At 35.6% G+C, this 19,014-nt stretch overlaps 1 protein-coding gene across 3 annotated transcripts in view; it reads left to right on the forward strand.

Annotated features, from left to right (window-relative positions):
• Positions 1-7,337: 7,337 nt before the first annotated feature.
• Positions 7,338-19,014, forward strand: part of LOC122799918 (PDZ and LIM domain protein 7-like) — a 1,210,551-nt gene continuing 1,198,874 nt past the window's right edge. Inside the window, exon 1 of one of the 3 annotated variants that reach the window (XM_044069316.1) lies at positions 7,338-7,772. The gene's annotated coding sequence lies outside the window, so the exon portion shown is untranslated. Of the gene's footprint in view, positions 7,773-8,127; positions 8,496-19,014 lie in introns of those variants that run through there. The other 2 variants (XM_044069320.1, XM_044069318.1) reach the window with 2 other exon arrangements.

Below are 19,014 nucleotides of genomic sequence, written 5' to 3' on the forward strand. Positions count from 1 at the left end.
TGGAGCTTTTCTCCCCAGGTCTCCACTGAAAATGGGACTTTTTGACTCAGTGGACTTTCCTGGTCAACAAATGTCAATAAATAAATAAACCATAATTAATAACATTTCTGATCTTTCAAATTCTAAAAAAAAATATGTTTACAAGTTTCAAATTCACCATAACATAAACAAACTTTGTCTTTTATACTTTTTATGACACATTCACCTTCTTCAATAATTTTTGTACAGACAACCTCCATAAAAATCCTGACCTTCTAGATGTCCTTTACATTTTTTCATTCTTGCAATAATAGCATTCCTTTTCTCAATGTTTAATTCCTTCCATGGATATATCCTATAATATCTTTCCATAATCTTATAGCATTCTTTTGTATTATTAGCAAATTCTTTCATGTTTTTTTTTACATAAAATAATCGTATCTTGATAATTTTCCATTTCTTTATTACAACTCCTTATTTTGAACTAAAAAAAGTCACCCATTCTGTGTTATATTTCAACCTTAATATTTTAGTTTAGTTTAAATCTCATTGTCCTTTAAACATTTTATTACTGTACATAAGTTTATTAACCATAAACCTCCTTTTTCATTTTTCACATATAACACGCCTCTTTTCACAGGGTTCAACCTTGATCCCAAAATAAAAGAAACTATTTTATTATATACATCTTTCTCTAACTTTAATGGAACACTAAAGACATTAGCTAAATAAGTAATATTTGCTTACAGTACAGAACGTATTAAATAAACTTTCTTTTTAAAGGAATGCCTAAAAGACTTTCAAAACACACACTTGTTTTATTTTCTCTGTTTTTTTTCTTTCCATATGGAATTTATAATTTCTTGTTACCCAAAGTTTATTCCAAGGATCTTAATTTTATCCTTATTAAATTTAACTCCACTATTTCCCCTCAAAACCTAAACTTTTAACTTTTGTCTTTATTTAATATGAAACCAATAACCTGAATAATGTATTGCATTTGTTTTATAACTGCATTCATACTTGCTTCATTTTTGTTGTATTGATAATATCATCTGCATAATATAACAAAATGGACATTTGTATCCCTTCATTAGAAATATAACTCATAACATCCATCTCCTTATTCATCTATGTAGATATTGCATTCATTACTAATATAAATAATGAACCACTCAATGGACATCCTTGCCTAATACCCTTCTCTAACTTTATATCTTTGTTCAACCATCCATTTATCATAATCTTCAGTATACAGCACTTATATGCTGACATACTCACATTTTTAATCGTCTTACTTATATTTTGTAAATCAAATATATCCCATAATAATGTGTGATGAATTGAATCAAATGATTTGCTTAAATCTCCTACCATTACTTTTGCCTGAACATTTCTAACTACTATATCATCTACTAAATTCCTAATTATCAATAATAAATCTTGAGCTTTTTTACCTTTTATACCAAACACATGCTCATTTACAAAATGACCTACTTTTTCTTCCATCCTTTTTTGTAATATTTGCATGAAAATCTTATAATCTGTATTATTTAATACAATTGGTTTCCAATTCCATATTTCTTACTTCTCTACTTTTTTTACATATAAACTTAATGATACCACTACATAGCTCTTTATACCTAAAACCTTTATTTAACCATTCATTTCATACCTTTATAAACCATGTTTGCTCTACAGTCAAATTTTTATACATCTTGTATTCTATTCCATCCGGTCCTGCAGCTAAATCTAAATTCATTACATTTATTACCTTTTCTAGTTATCCTATTTTTATATATTTTTCTAAGTCCCTATTCTCTGTATGTCAGAAAATGTATGTACCTTCCATTCTTTCCATGTCTTTGTTCTCTGCTCTTTAAATAGTGTCCTAATATGTTCTTTTACTATATTCATAATCTCCTCTTGTGTAATATGCATTACACCTGAAGAATCATTTCCCTCATTACACTATTATTCTCTTTATTATTTTGCTTAAATATGGTACAATTTCTTTTTTTTTTCCTTTCGAAAAGTATGTTTGCATAATAAATGTTCTATATTTTTCTTATTCAGTTCATATAGTTTCTGTTCCTTAATAAAGAAATGCTCATCATTCTTTTCTAGACAATCATGTCATTTAAATGTTTATATTTTATTTTCCCATGCATATTTTCTCTTCCTCCCATGTCACATATTTTTTTTATATTTCAGTTTAAAATTTAACCACCATTCTGACCAATCTTTATAAAATTCTCTCATTTCTACATGAACTTGCCATAATCTCATAGCATCCCATTTCACTTTATTTATTCTTTTTATACGTTTCCCTATTTTATATAATCATTTCCCTTTACTACAATCCAGACTGCCTGTGATCTGAAAACCCTGTCAGTAATAATCCTTGTTTAACTATTACTAAACTTTGTGACAATAAAAATAATCTATTTCTGTTCATTTTCCCCGCTTCTATACATCCAAGTCTCCAGATTCCATATTTTTAACTGTCCATATTTTATAATGTCCTTCACCAATTTAACATCATAAGCCTTTTTGTTTTATTGTCTTAGATTGCAGTTAAAGTCCCCTACTACAGTTATCTCCACATTAACTGCTACATATTCTATTAGCTTTCTGAACATCTATCCCCTCTCCCTTTTTATTGTATATGTATAATTGCAATAATTCTCAAAACATATTCCCTGCATTTTATGTCAATAACAGTAATTCTGCCTGTTATGACAAATGTAACATCTAGCACTTTAATTGTATCTTTATATAAGTATTGCTGAACAGATCTCTTTCCTGAAGTTCTATATTACATTTTTGCCACCACATTTCAGTTTATCTTTCTAATTTGACATAAATCTAATACCTTCTAGTATTATAACATCACTATCTATTTTTCACGCCACTTCAAAATTCCTATCCTTCTTTCCAACTTTTTAAAAATATTCACATTTAATGCCAAAACTTTACACATACCTCTACTTTAAATAATAAGTATTCATCCTTTCCCTTTCATTTTTTTCTTTTTGAGGTCGTCTATATTCATACTTTTCTTTCACTCTTTTACCAGTCAAATTTGTTTTTTAACTATATTCCATTTAACATTATCATTCTCACTTAAACCCGACTCTTCTTCTTCTTCTTCAATATTTTCTATATTTAAATCTTCTTTCACTTTATCTTTTTGCATTATTTGTTCTGTATCAGTAATATTATCTTTTTTTACAATCTTTCTGCTTTTAATTCCTTTTCTGTAACTTTATCCTTTTTACTTTGTTCCGTTACTTCCTCTGTTATATTCCAAACTACTTCATTTTCTCTCTCTTCACATTCTACCCCTCAAACATCCCACCTTTTTACATTTATAACATTCTGGTCCACAATTTTTTGCATTCTGTCCCCCTCATGTAAAAACATCTTCTTTTTTGCATTTGTTAAATGATCTGTTTTTCCATACAAAAATATGCTTGATTAGTTCATGTTTTTTTTTAAAAAGAAACAAATTTAAAAGATAAACATGAGCAAACAACATACACTATTATGGCATGATGTTTTTCTATGTTTGCTGCAAGCTCAGAATTGCTCTTACAATTGTATCTATGTATTAATTAATGAATTAATTACTGTAGGAAAAATATAAACATAGGATGCAACATAAAGAATTACAGTTTTAGTATGGTCCTGCTTTCATGTGTCCATTTGCAAGATGCCACAGCTGTGTAGATTTTTCTCCTACTTCATCTACAGTCATAAATAACTGGTAAGTCACATAATTAGAGACCATCTGCCATTAATGTGATACTTTGATAAGTAGAGTTTTTTAAATAACATCAATGAAAAAAAGTTTTAATGCTGAAAAAAATGATCATGTGAAAACATATAACACCATTTAAGGATGAGTTGAGTATGGCTTTCTTAAAAAAAAAAACTTTCATATGTTCTCTGCAAACTCAAACACACATGCTAACATTTTTCTTAAGTTTGCTGAAAGAAAAGATGACCATAAGTAGACAATACATGCCATTATGATTCTAATGCTTTGTCATGAATTCTGCAAGCTGTCACAACTGCACAAACTGTAATCACAGTGAATTTAAAGAAGCAAGAAAGTTGCCTAAGTTTCAGAACATGTGCCACCTTTGCAACACCCAACATCCAAAGTGACATAACTGAGTAATATCGCACATCACACAACTGGCCATTGGAGTCACAGCACTTCAGTATGCATACCCAAAGAGCAAATTAACATTCTCACTGTCTGAATGAGGTTTTGATAAGGACACACGCCCAGATCCTTATACTGGGTGACTTATTGCATTGATTTTTCTCATAAACAAGCCATCATAAACAAAATATTTCAATATGTTCAGTAATTGAGTCAGAAAAAAATATTGTCAAGGGCCTTAGTGATGTCACAAACAACAGTGTTCCCTCTGCCTTTCCCTGTCTATGCTATCGACCACTTTCCACCGTATCCATTACCTAACAGTGTGATTGTAAGTCACCTAACCAGACAGCATTCCTGAACTGAGTCTGAAAATGGTCATGGAGATCAGTACTCTACCCCAGTAAACAAATACAAATAAAATCAAGCAACCATCCTCTTTATCAACTATCCACTGCATTTCTCATCCTAACTTACAATATTTTCATCAATTACTTGTAATCTATATTTACATCAATTGTCTCCCGTTAATAAACTATTGGTTATCTCCTCTCTTTCAGATGAATCAGAGAATATCCTCTCTCACTTTACCATTAACACATTCCTCAATATGCCACTGATTAATACTATTCAAATAACCTTTTAGCAATGTTCAGGTTTTTTTATGAGAGCCATACATGGTGTTGTATCAGCACTAACAATGTTACCTTCCTTAGAAACATTATCCATTTCTTAAAACTCAATCTACTTTTCTAAACAGGGCTTCAATAACCTATGTAGCGTTCCTCAGAAAGACACCAAACTCTCTACTCATTTCAAACATAACAACCAATATTATTCTCAGCTTCCTGCAATATTCTATATACCATTTACCTCTTTTTCAAAGCTATTTACAATGTTATGCTTAACACCTTCATTTTTAAACAGAAAATTTTTAATATGGGTGAAATTTCTTCTCTCCTGCCTCTCATCACCGCTTCTTATCCCGAAGGTTCATCCCCCTCTTCATTCACCTACCACATCCGCACTTCAGTGCTTCTACACTCTCCAAACCTTTGTGAGGGGAAGCTTGTTAATCTCTTAAACCTCATGTCCATTTCTTTCTTCATAACTAAATCTTATATTTTTAGGCAATTTCTAATTTACAAGTTTCATGCCAATCAGTCCAAGTCCTATAAAAGTCCTGTATACCTAACTAATCCTTCCATAACATTCTTATATAATCATGGATTGAGTCCCCACATGGACTCTCTGTATCCTTTGTAAATATTCCCTTACTCACATTCTCATCTGTTTTCTTATTCACTCACCAAACACCACAAAGCTCTATTGTCAGAAAAGCCTGTCTGTAGAGAACAGAGCTAATATTCAACATCCCAAAAATATAATCAATGTATGCTTCAACAAAAGCCTTCTTACACACGTAGTCTTCCTTCAACAACAAAAAAAATCCAGCAAAACAAAAAACGTGTCAACTTTCTTGAACACAAGGTCAGAGTTTACCCCTCCCACACCTTCTTCAAAACACAATTAAAATTACCCAACTAAAATATTTACAATCATCAACAAACAAGGAAATATTTTCTCAAATACTTTTCCTTTCATTGACGAATAATGGAGGGTCTGAAACATATACACTCATGAGCGGACAGGTGACCCACTGTGGCGACCCCTATCTGGGAAAAAGCCGAAAGAAGAAGAAAAATTGAACATATACTCCCTGACACTCTAAAATGACCACCAACCTTCCATATATTTCAGCAAACAGCCTTCACAGCAGAGGTAGCTATAAAAGTATGACACCCTAATATCTGTTCCTCTTTTAATTACTAAACTATGACTAAACATTTCTTAGTATCACACATCCACACCGCTTCATCCCACCAATGAATAAAACAGACTTTTGTTTTCAACTGCAGTTTCAACTTCATATCCCACAGACACACCACATACATGTAAATATGTTTTACACAGGCATCATATATAGTCAAAGTTCTCCATACTACTCACAGTTTCCTGTTTTTCAAACTCTCTTTTTCTCTTCCTTTTAATTACTTGTTGGCTAGCAGTATCCCTTTCCTCCAAGTTTAATGTAGCATTACATAATGAAGTATCCTCTTCCTTCAAAGCAATTCAACTCCCAAACCCACAGTTTCATCCCTCAATTTTTTTTGTAATGACCTTAGGCTGTACAAAGTTGGACCTTCCTCCATTCCATTATGACAGTGTAATTTAGTTTCTGATTATTTTATTATTATGCACCACACTAAGTAAGCAACATAAAAACTATGGCTGTACTTTTGTTTGTAGTTTGGTAACCAGATGCACACACTGGTACATTTAAATTCATATTACAGTGGCGACCTTGGAAGAAATGGAAAGAGCCTTGCACAGGGTGGCACAATATATAAAGAACACCAACATTATTTAGCTGCAGATGGCTGGAGATTCTAGCAGCAACGTGCTGCTGTAAAACAGCAGTTTTAGAAAGCAGTAAGACACCGGAAAAGAGAGAATCTAATTCGTTTACAAAGATGAATATCAGTCACAATGGCACATAAGGACGGCAACTTGGCAATATGCTATTCTCAAGCTGTTTGCATGTCAACTAGTTGGCAAATATAACCGTTTTCATACGTTACGCAGCATAATTCTTGTTATTGTGACTCTGTACTACTCAACCCTTGTTGCTTATTATTTGCGGTAACAAGAGCCTGAACGTTAGTGTAAGTGCTCTATTCTTAGAACCACAACTTGTGAGGATAGTAACCCTCCTGTACTTCCCCCCAAAGGTACAAGAAAGGAGTTCATAAACCAGAACTTAATTGCAACAGATATATTTCCTAAGGTGCGACAGAAATCCCCTCACAGTGTGATGCCGACCCCAGTCCATAGTAAGTGTAATGAACTACCTGATGGGTACTGTCTGGCACAACAGCCTATACATACTCATCATCAGCCTGGGGCTTATTTCATTTATTTTTTTATTCACCACTGACCGCAGTGGAGCATTACCGGAGGCATACGTGTCGATTTACGACCTACTTTGTCTAAATGAAAGCGTGTTGCATGTAAGAAATTAAAACATCAAACCAGCAAAAGTTACATCAGTTATCAGCATAGAATGGTACCCCCTCCCCGTGTCAGGCAGAGTTAGGAAATAAAATAAGAATGCATGTACACTGGGTGGGGGCGCACAGGGGATTACTACAGCACGGTTAAAGTCCTCGCTGAACTTCCTGCACAACAGTAGGACTCAAAGTGTGCAAGCAAGTCTTTCTTATGAAAAGGGGAGGGAGGAAGACTCTGATGTCAGGCCTGCTGCTGCTGCCTATTCACACTGTCTGCCTATATTAGGAAGGAGAAAGCGCCAAAGCAGGCGATGAGAAATAACTTTGGAGTAAAACTTTTCTTCTCTTCTTTGGCTCGGGATTGCGCAGAGAGAGAGACGTGACCACTGGTCCCGGGTTCTGTTCTCCATTGGCTCTCCTGAGTGTGATTCTTGTCCTGATTGCCGGTGCTGCTGTTCAGCGGAGTAAGAGTCGTCACCAGTCATATTCATCAGCCATTTAAAGAACCAAGAGACCTTGCTGAAGGCATCAGCCCACTGCTTGTAGAGGTAGGCAGACCAGAGCTAAAGGGTTAAGGTCATCAGTAGAAGAGACTGTAGGAATTTGTCTTGGTAGACGCAGCTAGGAAGCAGGAGTAATCTAAAGGGTGAGGGTGATGGTGAGGGTGAGGGTGAGGGTGGGGGTGGGGCAGTGGCTAAAAGCTAGGAAGGAACTCATGTTAAAACTGCTTGGCCAGCTGATGTGGGTCCGAGAAGAGTGTACAAACTGCTCCAGTGGGATGAGTGGGGGAGGGGTTGTTGAGGGATGGCTCAAACTTATCCTCCCAATAACACAGAGGAAAAACTAGTAGGAAGTTGAGAAATACTGCAGTACACGCTAGAAACTTTTACCAACTATCTCCTGTCTTCATGATCTATGTTTCTTTCTGTTATCAGTATATTCTGTTAAACCTTCGCCAGACAAGGGTAGCCCTGGCCCCTTTCCCGATCAGTACCACAGCTTGACTTTTTCTCTCACTCTCGGCCTTATTTGATTTGTGACACGCGGCTAGGCTTTCATTTTAAATAACTCATTTCCGTTTACTTGGTTACACCTGCCCAGGTGAGACTGAAGTACAGAGCGGTGTTACAATTCTGCCAGTTTCATTTATGGTGAGGACTAGGAGGTGCTGTTGATGATATATAATCTTTTGGAGCTCTCGCTATTGCCCAGATGTTTGGATTTTATTTCTAAATCGTGTATGTATACCCTGTCAACTGTCCATATTTTTGGTAGGTTCCTTAATGTGTGCTTTTCTGGCAGATCGCTGAGTACTGAAGTCACTAAAATGACATACACTTGAGTTTCAGACTTCATATACTTCAGAAAAATGCATGTTAACACAAATCATGTTATTCTAGCAAATGTCTAGGTTTAGTATTTAAATTGCGTCGCTATTTTCGGGCCTTTACACCCCCCCCCCTTATATTAGGGTTTGTCCGGATTTATTATGCTAAGAGGTATGATCTTGCAATAGATTTACTTGTGTGTTGTACTAGTGCCTATGCATATACATTTAGGAGGTGGATCTTCTGACTATGCATTTTTCTGTAGTTAATATGTGCAACATTGTTGCCTTACCTTTGTTGTAAAAGTGGCCAAGTGTTCACTAAGGTAGTTTCCTTATGTTATGGTCATTCAGGCAAACACGTTTCAAAATAAGGTTCTGTTCTTTCTTAACTAGCAAATTTGTTCCATTGCTCGGCGTAATATTGTACACTATAACAGATACATTTGAAAACAAAAATCAATTACTGTTCATTGTCTAAATTTTTGAATTCACTTTTTACAGTGTACAGTTCTCGTATAGTAGTTATTGATAACTCTAATTAGACATTTTCATTCGTTTTAATTTTTGCTGCCAGTGCTATCCATTCCCTTTTTTATTAAAGATTTCATTAACTGTGAATTGACTGATCAGGTGAGGAGAGGTGGTAAAATGTGTCTGTTTCAGAAACTTGAAAACATTGACTGCAGAACTGTAGCTGATAATTGCTTTGTGCTAAGCATATTGATTTTTAGAATGCACTGGGTGTCATCCGTTTTAGGTTATGAAGCCAGTTGACCGAGTACTGTTGAAGGCTTTTATAGACCGCTAGTATGTCGTTTTAGGGGCCTCTGACAATGCACACTCAGGGAGCAACCTGCCTTGCAAAAGCTACAAAGCTGCTTAGGGGTTGGGGTGAAGGATGTTTATGTGGTCACAGACTAATGTAATCAGTGCTTCTCAGATGTTTTTAATCATATATATTGTTTTAAGGTATGCACATAACTGGGTGAATTTAAGCATTTTGGATCTTAAAGATGAGTGGAACATTTTGTTCTGTTTGTATGATTTCCCCACCAAGTATTCTTGTATGGCATACTTGTAAGTCCTTGGATTGTGCTGTAGATAGTATTTATTTGTCCTATTATGGTGGCAGATCCACCATGCAAACTTTGTATGTATTGCAATCAAGAATTTTTATACCCATTGCCAACATGCTTTGCTGTGTAAGCACTCCTCAATGATCATTTTTAATGGTTTCAACACTTTTTTTTAAATTGCAGTTGAGTAGACTTAACTCAGTAACACGTACATGCTGTGGAATGTCACACTTCTAGCAGCCTACAGACATGATTGTATTCTAGACCATTTTCTGAAAAATCAACTTAAAAATCATACGGTAAAGAAATGTAAATATTTTGTGAACAGTAAAAGCTACTAAAACTGTAGAAATAGCAATGTTATCATCAGACAGTATTCTTTACAGTAATAATAGCATATTTATAGTCATTTCAGGAATATTAAGGTATAGTTTATTGTACTCGAACACATCATTGTATTTTTTATTGGAATTTCGGAAACAAATTGTCATATCATGGAAACTAGACAACCTAGGCATATGTTAGAATAATTCGGTTAACCATACACAAGTTTTCACATGATGGCAAGAAATTCCTCTCTTGAGTACATGTTGAAATGTTTATAGAAATATTCAGTACATATGCTTGATTGTATAATTAGCTGTACAAATAACAATGAATATCCCTCACAATGTGCAGCTTCCAGTGCAAATATTAATGACTGCCTTTTTTCAGCAACATCTAAGGTTTCACTTGATGCCATGCAATTGGTCTTTGAAGTATTAAGTACATATGAAAATATTGCTTATTTTCATAATTACCATAAAACAACTAGCAATATCTCCAGTATATCATGATATAAATGGAGATCGATAATGAATGTTACTGTCTCCTAATTTCACACTGTACCCCTCAATAGCATGTAGGTCTCTCGGTTATGAGAATATGAAGATAAATATGAATACATGACAAATAGTCCAGTCTGTATAATTTCGTTAATTACTCCTTGCCCTTTATAATACTGCCTATTATGTGGTAGGTCAGTTAGTTAAAGAAGGCAGACCCAAAAGGGTCTGGATTGCATAAGGAGCTATTAAGTGGAAGTACACAAAAACGTAATATAGGCTTGAATGAGTTAGTAGTGCAACACAGGTTTGTTTCACTACAGACTAAATTATTAGTTGGTGATGCTGCCTGTATTCATAAAGTACATGTAAGAAAGAAAGTAGACAATATATTCTATCTTCTTTTTAATTACTGTTGTTTAATAGTTTAATGGGATTGTGTGCAACAAGCTTCAGGTCCCAGAAGGCACACTCCTTTGTGCAGTAAAGTCATAGCCTGGACCACTGCATAAACTGTGATAATGGCCGCTTAAGATGTCCTTGAAGACGCTAGTCATAGTAGCTCCATACAAAAAGGGACAGCTTTAGACAAATCTAGTAACTGTATATCTGTCAGCTTTACTCTGTGTCAGGTAAAAAGTGAGAATATTTTATGGTAGCCGAACATTTTCTGAGACTTTAGTTAACATAATCAGTATGATTTTCTGAAACGGGATTGCATGTAGTAAATTGTCCCAAAGTAATTTTTTCCAGGACTGGTTTTCATTGTGTACTTCTTGTATGAGTAAGTAATGACCTTCTCTTGACCGGTGACAAAAGTCTAGTTTTATTGATACGAGTGAATGTTATCAAAGCAGGCAGATAGGTGTCTAGGAATCAGAAGAAAATGCAAAGCTGTTCACATTGAGAGTATTGGAAAATAATAGACTATTAAATTTTAGATTAGAGAGATTAAGAATAAGTGGGAAAGTTATTACCATTAATCTAAACTGGTTAGGCTGGTCAGGGCCAGCTGACCAGCCAACACTAAAAACAATTATCACATTTCAAGGAAAATGAGAAACTTCTGAAATGCTGTGTCCTCAGAAATGTGCTAACATTTTACTGTCTCTCTCTCTCTCTCTCTCTCACACACACACACACACACACACATTTGTGTGTGGGGCAAAGCCTCGCACATCCTTTTGTAAAGAGCTTATCCTTTGATTAGAAATTATATTTTCTGAATTGCTATCTTTCCTTTTAAAGTTCAGGTAGCCAGCTGAAGTTATCCACACTGACTTGACAGTGTGTCCTTTTAACACTGTCATTAGGCATTTTTGGGTACTGAAGTGAGTGGAATACTGACTTGCAGACAATGGTGAGGGCAGTGCATCTAGAATACTTGGTAAGAGAACTCAGGAAGGATAAACCAAGGAAGTGACCTAGATTGAATGGACCCCAGTTCTAATGCCTATGTATTCATTCAAGAAAGAAGGGTTCTAGAAAGTGAAGATTAATAATGGGCTTCCCTTATGTCTTATTAAACCATAGCTCCTGAAAATGTGTGTGCATCTCTCTAGCACAAAACTTTTCTCTTGATTAATCAAACTTTCATGTTTTGTGTAAAAATACACCACCCACAAGTCATGACTGATGATTTTGTGGGAAGCGCCACTTTACATCTCTGTCTGTAGGGAGATTTGTTGCCATTTATGAGTTGCAGTGACCTTTACGAATAAACAATAAAGAATAGCAATAAGAAAGAGTTGCTCTTTCACTTTCTCTTTGAAATTCTGAGAACTTGGACTGAGAATAACATACTAAATAGTGATCCTGCAAAATGCCATTGCAACATTCTGGGAGCCGCCTGACCTGAAAAAGCAGAGCATCAGTTATCCTAGCCTGAGATTTAAAAAAAAAATGAAAGAATTGTGTAGAAAAGTAGGCAGAGTGTAGCTAAAAGGGGATACAGAAGGTGCTACCTTAGGGCCTTAAAACAGCAGATGTGTGAACAGTAAAACACATGATGTTGACTAGTTAACCCTGTTTAACTAGTATTTTTAGTTGCTATCCTGTGCCGCATATTGTAGGCCACTGTCTATACCAGGCGTCCAAGATGATGTGGTTCACAAACATCTCTCTACAAGATTTCTGGTGTCTAGTATTATTGAGGTGTATGTCATTGCACTGTCCTATGTTGTGCATGTATATTGTATTCTATTAGTTACACACTGTAGTTAGACTGAGGGTTTAAGAAAAGGATGAACTGACAGAAGTGGAATTGATTGTATTTTTTAATGGTATCTAGTAAATATTGCTAGGCATAAATGCATCTTTTAAAGGGTAGCCAGTCAGCATTGTCTGATAACTTCCTTAGGGTCACAGTTTGCAGTTGAAGTGTGGGAGTTAAATCCATTACCACAGCATATGATTTGCTCGAGGAGCTCCAGTAGTAATAGAAGAGGAAAAGAAAATAGTAGATTTGTGGTAGTACGGGACTACTGGCAGGCAAGAGGATCACAGTGGCATGGATTTATATTCCATCTACAGCTGCTACAGTGGAGCTTAAGAAGATTCTGGGAGAAATAGTCAGCTTTCAGCAGGGAATGTTACTTAGAGGTGGGAATGGAATTTTGCTTGCAATAATGAGGATGTATTGGGGGGGCTAGAAGGGAAAATATAACAAGAGGGTACATTTTTGAAGAAATTTATGAAAATATTTGATAAGGACGATGTAAATTCTATAGCTGGAGCTCAGAGAGAATTTGCATGTTATTTCACAAGGCACAAAAACTTGGCTAGGCAGAATTTATATTTACAAGTAACCTGAAGATTTAATTGAAAGTTTTGGTACTCCTCCAATAACTATTTCAGATCACTTGCCAATAATAGCTAAAATAAAAATGCTGGGTAATGAAATAAAAATGAAACCCTGGCACTTCCACACCTATCTGTTAAATAGAGAGGAGTTTAAGGAATGGGCAGTGGAAATTATTTGGGAGTTATTAGGGAAGATGGAAGTTTCTTCAGAAAATATAGATAAGGAGAGGGCTAAAATAAGTGGAGTTTAAAATAGGATAGAAATAAAAGAAAAAGAGATGTCGTTAAGAAGTAACAAACTATTTAGTGAGACTGATAAATGTTTTAAAGTATTGCAAAATAAGAGGAATCTCACAGAACAAGAGTAGGCGCAACTGCAGAGTGCTAAACAGAAAATAAAGGAGTAACTGGATAATATGCATGAGTTTAGAAAGCCTGCTGTTAAGCAACTGTTTTTTTTTTATAATAACTTCAGACAGTAAAAGCATTGTTGCCAAGCTTAGGGAGCCTATAACAAGGAAAATAACCAGAGATCCTGTAGAGGTATTAGACATATTTCTGAAATTGTATGAAAGTCTGTATAAAGCAGAGAAATATGGAAAAAGTATAAATGGAAGTATTTATGGAAGAATCGACTATGCCAAGGTTGGAGGGCTCCATTACTAACAGTTAGTATACTGGAAATGAGATAAAAATGGTGATGTATAACCAGTCTATAGGAAAGTCTTTATGAATACATGGTATTCCTGTGGAAATTTGGAAGCTAGGAGGAAAGAAAGTGGTAAATATCTGTAAGGTTTTGTTTAACAGTATCTTAAAAGGAAGAGAAGCACCAGCATCCTGGAAGAATCTTGTGGTGGCTGTAATACCTAAAGATGATAAAGACCCATCAGATCCAGCTTCACATAGGCCCATTTCAATTCTAAACCATCATTATAAAGTGTGTATGCTTGTAATGGCTACAAAATGGCAAAGGTGATGCCAAAAATTGATAGATATGGATTAACCTTCTCTATTCTTTCCTGTCCTGGATCCTCACTGATACAGTACGCAGATGATTCTACACTTACCACTATTGCCGAATCACCAACTCAACTAAAATCACACACACAGTCCTCTTTTAACTCTGTAGAAAACTATCTGAAGATCAACTTATCCTTAATCCAAAGAAACCAAATTACTACTTTCTCCCTAAAAACCTTAACCACATAAAGTCTTCCTTCTCCATATTGTCACAAAATAATACTCTCATACAGGTGGACACCAGTACAAAACTTTTAGGTGTTACTATTGATGATAGACTAACCTTTGATTTACACATCGATAATTGTATCCAAAAACACATCTCAAGCTAGGTCTCCTCTATAGAAACAAATATCTAACCAAAACAACAAAACTAACCCTTTCAAATGCCTACCCACTTTACTCCATAGCTCCCAAATTCTCACCGGCATCAACACTGGACTACTAAACAAGTTAGAAACAACTTATAACAGGATTGCCAGATTTGCTGCCCAAAATTCTTTCAAGTCCCATCACTATCTCTCACTAAAAGAACTAAATTGCCTAGAATTACCTAACCTGCTTCAGTATAATCAGTTTCAGATTATTCATTCCATTCTCTACAAACCCTCTTTCTGTCCAACTATCTCATCTCTAATCTCTCATTACCTACCCACTAGATTACTCCACAGTTCTGAACAAGGCCTACTAAAAATCTACAAACCAAGGACCAAAATGGGTCACCTAGTCTATAGCTTTAACCCTTCCAAGGCCTGGAATAGCCTACTACTAGATATAAGATCCCTTGAACATCCCAATCAATTCAAAACGGTTACAAAAAATGCCTTCATGAAAAATGGACTTGTCAGTGTAATTATCCCCCATAAACACTTCCCTATAACCTTCTACTTCTCTTCTCTCTTCCTTCCCTTCAATAAACAAACCTACTACTTTATCTTCTCCTCTTGGTACGTCACTGTACAAGCATAACTAGTAAAATATTTTAGCTATGTAACTATTGCACTATTATGTATATAGTATGTAATTATGAATGTATCCCTCTGATTAATGCATTTCTATGTGTATTTCACTTGTCACAGTGTAATGTATGACACTGTAATGCAGTAATGTGTGGTACTGATAAATGTGTTCAATATGTAAAATTTCTATTTTTCTGTTGGAGCTTTTCTCCTCGGGCCTCTGCTGAAAACGGGCAATTGTAGCCCAGTTGGACAAACTCTGTCAACAAATATAAAATAAAAATAAGTAAATAAATGTGGTTTTCTGGATGGGAGGCAAATAGCTTAATAGAACAATGGTGATCTAGAGGGAAGCCAAATGTAAGTACCAATGTTGTTGGTGGGACTTGATGCAGAGAAAGCATTTAACAAAGTAACCTGGAATTTTATGAGTAGGGCAATGGAGGCATTTGCATTCCCTGACCAAAATAATAAGGGTTAATAAGGAGGATATATGGGGGACTGCAGGTAAAATTTAAAGTGTGTGTGAGGAGGGGGTTCCTCTCTGACGTTCTGCTTGAACTGAGAAACAGGGCATGGGTGTCCCCTTCCCCCTTTATTTGCTTTGCATTTAGAACCATTGGCAAAGAAAATAAGGGATTCAGAAATTCAAGGATATTTATTGGTATGTTAATCAAGAAAAATTGACTTTATTTGTAGACAATATTATTTTGTAGCTGATAAAACCAGAAAAGGACATTTCAGTGTTGTGGAACATTCTGAGACGGTTTCAAGTCTTTCTGGAATACAACATTAATGAAGATAAAATTAAGGCAATAGCTTTAAACTGTGTACTCGCACACAAATTGGTTCAGCAATACCCATATTTATGGGGCATGATAAAATGAAATATGACAGCTAAGGATATGTTGGACGAGACTGAAAAGATAATACAAAAACTGAGAAACTGGCAGCTCTGTTTTATGGATATGAATAGCAAGGTACATGCAGTGAAAATGTTTTTGTTCTTTTAGTTTTATACACTGGTCAGGCATATTTTTATCATCCAGAGGAGAAGTTGTGGATAGCATTTAAGAGTTGAAGGATGGATTTTGTGTGGGATAAGAGTCAAGAGGGATAAGATGATCCTTCCAATAGAATAAGGCGGTTTGGGTTTAACTGATTTGAGGGATATTTCAGAACTACACAGTTAAGGCTCCTATACTTAGCACAAGAAAAAAAAACTGCAATTCAAAGTGGAAAGGGATGATGATGATAAAGCAGAGGAAAGCTCAAGAAATAATGAGAAACTGGGATAATAGATACAGATCATTAAAAGGAATAACCGTAACCATACAGACTATTATATTCATAAAGTAGCAGAAAGTATTCTAAGAACTAAGCCTATATGGGAATGGAGAAAAGAGATTCTGACGATGGGGATTGCTATATTTAGGAGTACAGAGAATATAATTTTACTGGGAAAAAATGTCAAAGGGACAAAGCTATTAGGAGCAAATAATTAGAGAGGGAAAGGTAATAGAACAGGACAATGTCAAGAATTCATTTGGACTGCAGGCTAGGGACTGCCATCCTATCGAGGATTGGTATCAGAATATAGGCAAAGAGAAAGGAGTAGGGGAATCCTTAGTGAAAGACCAGCACTAGTAGAGTTTTTAGTAGAATGTAGAACAGAAGCTGCTGTTTTAAAAAGGGATAATTAGTAGGCCATATAAAACATTGCACGACAACAATAGGAATAAATCAGAGGAGGTTCGAAAGGATTGGGAAGAGAGCTTAGATAAGCAATTCACAAAGAAACAATGGGAGGATAAATGTATGGATCCCAAATATGCAGCAAAGTTTGGAAGATTTAGGATCTTTGGTTGAAAGTGGTTGCACAGATATTGTTGTACCCCAAGCAGACTCCAGATTGCAAGTATTGGAGGTGTGGTAGGGAAGAAAAAGATAATTGGGGAACATGTTTTCTGCAAGTGTAATGAGTTAGCAGACCTAAAAAAAAATTCCCTGCAGACTACTCTCAGAAATACTGGGTAAGAAAATCTGGTGTAACTAAGTAAAAAAAATTTTGAGCTGTGATACTGTGTCTAGGCAATTCTGATTCTCTACCATTGAAACAATTCCTGCCATTCATGGTAACTATTTTTGCCAAATGTAGAATGTACTGTAACACCAGAAAGTGCTACACTGTCATTTAGTTTGTAGTAGCCTGTGTGATGGAAGTGTTTTATTGCGTTATCTTGCCATGTAAAGTTGGTTATCAGCTTGATTTCAATGCAGCTTTTCTTTACAGGAAGCATGTTCTCTTTGGCCTGTCCTTAACACTTGCCTAGGCAACAGATCCACTCTAGTACTTTCTCTGTTTCAGTGCAGCTGCCTGCTAGTACCAAACCTGAGCCTTAACACAGAGACTTAATGGAAGTGTTAAGTCAGATGCAACTAGTTTTCGCATAACACTCTGGTCTGTCCTGGGTCTTCTGTTGGCTGTTCTCAAACTGTTGTACTGTAGGTGATGACCTTAACTGGAGGAAATTATAGTAAGTTGCTGCATACTGTACACTGAAATACTTTTCCTTTAGAATGACTGAAACCACTTTGACAACTGAAATAGAACAATCGGGGAACAAGTTGGAAAAAAGAACAGTATGACCTTGTATTCTGTTACTTTAGATAACCCTGTCGTAAGGATGCTACATGGTGTGCCTTGGCTTTATTTAATAGCATATCTGACCTTCCACCTTGTTTTGTCCTGAGATTGCCAGCATCCTGAGCACTTCTGGAATATGCCTGTACACACTAACAGGCACTATTTTTGCTTTGTCGCCACTCAGCAGCCTACAAGCCTGCGGTGACATTTTAACCTGAAGTTGAGAATAAGTTTACAGTGCTAAGTTTTAAATCCATTGGGATCAACAGACAGAATGAAAAACTGTGGCAGTGGAGATGCATTAAAATGTCTCTTGCCTTCATTTTTCACGTATGCACCAATGGCATGGATTCCTAGCCTGCTGTAGAAGGGTCCTAGGTGTAGGTGTACTGCCTGTACCAACACCTATCTTCTCAGACTTGAGTTACCACATTACATGTAGAGAAATCTATACTCAGGCACTGTCCTAACCAAAAACATCATCTTTATAGTGAGAATTTGCAGCAAATGCTGTTGTACTTTTTCATGTTTACTTTTTGGCAGCAGTAAGCGGACCGGAGTTCCGCTGTGGTGACCCCTAAAAGCCGAAAGACACAAACTTTTTGGCAGCAGTAACCAGCATTTTGCATGTCTTTGAGTGCCATCTACTTCATATTTTATACTACCTCTGGAGCACGGGCCGAGTATCTGCTTATGTGCTGTTTTGCTGTGCAATTTGGGAAATCATATAATTGGCTTTTTGGTACAGTGGTCTTATTTATCAGGTCTTTTTCTTCATGCTTTCTGGCTCTTTTTTTTAAATTAAAAGGATAAATATGAGTTTGCATACATGTACCCTGTCTGTTTGGAATTCTGACAAATACTTGGGTAAAATAAATGTGGAGTATGGAGCTTGAATCCCATTGTTTTTGAGTTATTATGGTCCGTACTTGCTAAAAGCAATTAGCAGAACTGTAACTGTTAAACTAAATCTTTGGGGGGGGGCATATTTTGTATAGATCTGTGATGTAGACACAAGCTTTAGCTGCTGTACTGCTTGAGTTTTATTGTGATATCCAGCAGTTCTACAGAAATGGGGAAACAAAGTTTTAAGACCATTTCAGATTGTTTTTTTATTTGAAATGGGTTT

This window comes from Protopterus annectens, chromosome 4.part0, assembly GCF_019279795.1.
Source record: "Protopterus annectens isolate FY-2018-M chromosome 4.part0, PAN1.0, whole genome shotgun sequence".
Classification (NCBI taxonomy): domain Eukaryota; kingdom Metazoa; phylum Chordata; order Ceratodontiformes; family Protopteridae; genus Protopterus; species Protopterus annectens.